Raw genomic sequence first — 6,000 nt, forward strand, 5'->3', positions numbered from 1 at the left:
TAGTAACAGTAGCAGCCAATGAAACGCTCAGTCCACACTGTGTGGCTGTCTCCATAGCAACCTCCTCCAGCTGCTGCTGCTCAAACTCCGTCAGTGCAGTTTACTGCTTTTAATCCCGCCTCTGCGCCGAAGAAAAGAGAGGACCCTGGGAGAAAGACAGAGGCCATCAGGCATCTAAATGATTAACATCTCTGAGGGGCCACAAGATGCGCTCAGCCCATAATGACCGGCCTCAATATGCAAACGGCGAGAAACTACCCAGTGATTTTGAGTCAACCGTGCCGTACCCACAGAAGTCAAGGGCTGCTGGGCGTGTCTTTTTTTTCTTCATTTTGTTGTTGGGAGTATGTTGCTGGTGAGCCGATGGTGGGGGGAGCAGGTTCACACGTTTCCCCTTTAGCAATCGGCAGTATTTTCAGTCTGATGCAAATGGGAGTTGTCTGCTAAAAGTTCAATGCTGACGCAGCCCTCTGGCTTCTGCTGCATTCCTACACTGAGATCTGACTGCTCTTCTAGGACCCGATCATCAACCCTCTCAGTGTATATCCATGGTCCTCAGCCAGGGGCCTGATAATACTCTCAAACTACTGTATAAATGGAGCATCTGTACCTACATTTGTAATCTTCATGTTGTATCATCATAATAATTATAATATAATATATATAATATAATAGATATAATAAATATAATAGGGCTGTGTAAACTCCCCTGAAGAGGTTACTCCCCTCTCCCTTTATTCCTGTATGAACCCACTCCCCATTTGACATGCCACGACTCCGTGGCAACTGAGACACCTGGAGTTATAACACAGTACACTTCTCCTCTTAGAGAATTACTTTATTTGCGGAAAAAAAAATACAATCTCCTTTGGGAGTGGATGAGAGATCAGTGTGTGAATTGAATAACTGACCCAAGCAGTATGTTGCACTGTATTGCATCTTGCAGAGACCACCATGTTTGGTTGCATAGTATTTTTATTGTTGAGCATGTAATTTTGTAGATTTGTTAAATCCACCCAATTAAAATATTGAATTGTTTAATTATTAAACGTATTATTATACTGTTGCTACTACTATTACTGCAAACAATTAATTTGTAATAAATTGTAGTTTTGCTTCCTCATCACACTGGATGGTGTTGGATCCACATAAGAACAATTTGTCACAAAAACAGCAGCCAAAATCAGACAGATTGATTTTAGGTCTGCAGCTGATGAATTTGTTTCTGTGGATTTTAAATGCATTCCTTTCCCCAGCAGGCCTGTATCTGTCCTCCTTCTCCAAAGCAGAACCGCTAAATTATTCATCCCCAAAGTCTTTTCAATGGATTTTTAAGTACTTCAGAAGAAAAATGGAAAAAAAAGTTGAATTCGTTCACCGAAGAGAATGGTCTGTGAATTAACTAGTTGTTTTCCTAAAATATGTTTCTTATAATCATGATGAGGAGGCACAGCATAAATAAGAGCAAACAGCACATTCACTTTCAGCAGTTTAATCTTGAAGAGCGCATAAATCTATAATCCATTCTTTAGGAAATATACAGTATCAAACATCATAACATAAGAAAGTTTATAAACGAGAGGAGGCCATTTGACCCATCGTGCTCATTTGGTGTCCATTAATAACTGAGTGATCCAAGGATCCTATCCAGTCTGTTTTTGAATGTTTCCAAGTTTTCAGCTTCAGCCACATCGCTGCAGAGTTTGTTCAGATTGTGACGCCTCTCTGTGTGAAGAAGTGTCTCCGGTTTTCTGTCTTGAATGCCTTGAAGCCCAATTTCCATTTGTGTCCCCGGGTGCGTGTGTCCCTGCTGATCTGGAAAAGCTCCTCTGGTTTGATGTGGTCGATGCCTTTCATGATTTTGAAGACTTGGATCAAGTCCCCACGTAGTCTCCTCTGTTCCAGGGTGACTTCATTTAGCAGGGATTTTAGAATAACAAATGCATGTGAGTCCATGTGTTTTGCACTATACAAATTCATCTTGACCAGATTTTAACATTCTGTTTTAACTCATGGGAATTTGTAGTTCAGGTAATATTCTCATTCTGAATTAAGTTTTATAGGGATGCAACTGCAGGTAACCTCCATATAACATTTCCTACTGTGTCACTCCACACCTGTTCAATTCCTGATACCAGAACAGCCCAGTGAAGGTGTATATTGTACTGCAATTTTTTGATTTTGTATCTTTAGTAACTAAAATCAAAATCTCTTGGTTTACACACACACTATCAAGTCCTGGAAAAGCAACTTCAGCACCTAAAGAAAAAACACTATCCTCATTGTCTTTTAGTATCTTAATACCAGTTGCTTAAAACCCTTCACTACAGAAATACCTGTGAACAGGACGTTTCCTTAAGACCATTTATTTTATAACACCTGGGAGGTGATGGACAGTTTGGAATAAGCAAGACAAAATCCATCTCTAAGGCCACTACTTAGAAGCTCATGCAGTTCTTCATCTGGCAGCTGTCTGAAGGATGTCGTTTTGCTTTCGGCCATGAAGGGGAAACGCTGATACCTTGAGACTGACCTCATGTCTGCTGAGTGGAGCTCCTTGCTCTCCTGGCAGCTGCGCCACAAAACCACATAAGTGCAAAAGATGCAGAAAAGACAGTAATAAGAGGTGTACAATGACAGACGGAGATGTGGTCATGCCTTCCAGGGCTGGACTAGGCGAGAAGGGGGATGTGTCATCAGTCAATGAACTTGGGCAGTTGCTTATATGATGTAGCTGGTATGATGAGAGAGGAGTGGAATGCCTACCTATAAAGTCTGCCCAGGGAGCTTCATTCTTGTCAGCCAGATGGTGATCTTATTAAAGGGTATTCTGGCTTTGGTTAGGGCAGGGGATGGTGACTACCAGTCCTCCTCCCTGGCCCCCTCTGAGGGCTGCAAACGAAGCTGGTGAATAGGGTAAACAATGTCAATAGACTTAATAGGTGAATAGTATGTTGATGAGATCAGTCTGCCATGACAGATTCAAACTCCCATCTCCGGCAAACCCTTGAGAGCCAGATCCACAAGCGAAACGACACCTGCGGCGACAAAATGCTGGTCCCCTCATCTGTTACAGTTAGAAAGTGCTTTTGAAGTAATCATTGGAACAGTCTCTTGTACACAAGGAGCTCTGTTACCCCAGATTAGGATGTAAGAAGGGGACACAGACAGCTGGGAAAATATTCTCCGCTTTCATTGGAAACTTTCTTGTCTATTAATTCATTAGCTGTCGTTCCCTAACCTATTCGGATTGATCAATGACATCTTTTTGGAGATTGCTGATCGCCAGTTCAGCCTAGAGAGCACAAAGCAAGTGGTGTGTATCGGGGAAAGGCCATTCCAGTCCTTGGGTATAAAAAGGTTTCTGGTTTAAACAAGGCTTGCATTGTGTTTTCTCTGAAGGTAATTATGTATAGTTGCATTCAGCTTTACCTTTTTTAAACAGAAAAACTGATTATAATGAATTGACTTCATCTTTATATTTCCTTTCTTGAGGAAGGACTGAATTTTTGGCAGGTGCTAACACATGAACTATATAGCACACATTGGCATTCAAAATATGGTCAATTAAGCAGGAGAAATTAGTAAGGTGTAAAGAAAATGCATATACCTTGTTATAATTTAAACTCCAAGACATATATATACTGACTAAATGTATAAGCAGTTCATCCTAACGATAACCTGTTAGCGTTTAAACCAGTTTGCTTCAGACCCAAATGCTTTATAATCCAGTCCTTCAAAATAAATATGTTAAATGATGTCATGAAACAGAATTAAAGACTTGTATGTGTAGTTTAGCTTTTTAGCCTTTTAGCTCATGCTTTTAGTCCCATGTCAAAGCTCTCTCATGTGTTTCCATGTCTCTCTCACTTCTGAAACTCTCTCACCCCTGTGATAGTAACAGCTGATTTTACACATGCATTCCTGTTTAAAACTGTTTAATAAACCAGATCCTGGAATAATGTGTGTTTGTATATGTAAGGTATCAAACACCCAGTGGGGTTAATTTAAACTACTACTGTAAGGGCTCAAATGAACTGAAAATGAGGCTCTCAAACTGTGTTCAAACTCTGTCTTTAAAACACTGTATACCTGTTGTCAGACTGCTACTGATACATAAGGTTAAGGCTAAATTGTGATCTAAAACACTGAGTAAGGTCACTGTAACGCTGTTTAGTATTCTGTGAACACATAGTAAAAATCAATACTCAGAAATACAATTTCTGATTATTAAGTTAAATCATTAAAATAAACAACTACTGACATTGTTAAACTGTAATTCATTTATTTAAAGTACATTTTAGTACATGGTAGGTAGGCATGGCAGCAGTGTCTTGGAAAATGGCTGAAATGTCCTGGAAAAAGATTTGTACAACTGGGTCTGTGGTCCAGGCATGGTGTGGGAGCAGAGTAGGTGTCCAGCAGCGACGACGCGCCGTCAGAGGGCTGTGGGGAGACGGAGGGACGCACGGCAGTCACAGCCACTGGAGCTGCGACCAGGACGCCTGGCCCCTGCGGCAGAACCCTCCCCACGCCGCCTGCGTGGGGCTTTCCGGTCCTGGCGGCACCTCGTCTGGGTCCTCCCATGTCCGGGTCTGGCCTTCCCACGAAGACAGCTCCTTGTCCTCACGTCCAAGTCTTGGGATGAACTCTTCTTCTTCCTGCTCCAGCTCAGGAAACTCCTCGTCGTTGCCCCCATCTGGGCCATCACTCGGGCGCCACCCTCACACAGCACAGCCCGGAGAGAGCGCTCGAGACCCGTGAGAAGAAGCGGTAAATCTTCTGTTTCGTGGAGAGTGTGGCCTCCGCAGCCCCTGAACCACAGAACAAAACACGCATCACTGTTTCAGTCCCCCTTCATTGCCTCCCCCAGACTGTCCTGTTACCCGACTTGGGGTCAAAGCTCAAGTGTTGCAGGAAACTACAGGAACGACATTTTCTACCCGTTTGAAATACATTTTCAAGTGGCACTCATGAAAACACGATCACCCACTGGACAGAAACAACACGCTGCCCACTGAGAGACTGTCATCTCATCATTATTGGAAATCATTTACAGATCATTTTAAACCAGTAATGAAAACAATGTTCTAGAAATACATTTTCAGATGGAATGGTTGCATGGAAAGTCACAGTGTCTCTCGTAACGGCTTGTCCAGTGACACTGGCGGAGTGCGCAGTGTGTGCAGGAGTGCTGTGGACGCCGTGTCACTCTCACCTGCACTGTCTGTGAGGTCCTCCACTGGTGAGGCGGTCTCCTCAGGCCTGGGGGGTCGGGGCTCCTCCGCAGTTGGAGGCTTGCTGGACACGCTCTGCCCCAGCCGCCTGTGGAACAGTCTCTCCACCACAGCCCTGAGCAGCTGCGGGGCAGGAGGCAGCTGCTGGGCTGGGTGTGGGGTGGACAGAGGTGCGCTCTCCCCAACTTCAGCGTCGGTCAGCAGGGCCAGGGCAGAGGTGATGATTTTCTTGCAAAGAAAAGCCTCCCTGGTCTCGGCGGTGTCATCATCCCCCTCCATCTGCCTCCTGAAGCTCCGGAAGACGGCAGCGGCAGCCTCCCTCTCTTCCGGGCTGATGTCCAGTGCAGTGGCAGGACAGGACGCGCTCTCGGCCTCCAGCTCCACCTGCTGCAGGATGAGGCTGAGGGTGTCTGCAGCGTAGGAGCTCTTGTCCCCACCTCGGTCATCCGGCAGAGTGGGGCTCAACAGGCCCTCCTCGTCCAGGGCGGAGTTGAACCTCTCCAGGACCATCTCAACCACGGTACCCACCAGCAGCCTGTTCCTGGGGGTTCTGAGGAAGGCTTCCACTGAACGGGCAGCGGCTGCCTCCTCCTCCTGTGCCCGAGTCTCGGGGGTGTTCAGGGTCTGCACCGCACCCCGCATGGCATCCCACAGCACAGCCTTCGCCTCGCTGAACCGGGCCTCGCTGAGCAGGGCCCCACTGCGCTCCTGCTGCTCCTGGGCATACAGCTGCCTGATGATCTCCTGCGCGGGGCGCATCACC

This window comes from Amia ocellicauda, chromosome 1 (genome assembly GCF_036373705.1).
Source record: "Amia ocellicauda isolate fAmiCal2 chromosome 1, fAmiCal2.hap1, whole genome shotgun sequence".
In the NCBI taxonomy this organism is placed as follows: Eukaryota; Metazoa; Chordata; class Actinopteri; order Amiiformes; family Amiidae; genus Amia; species Amia ocellicauda.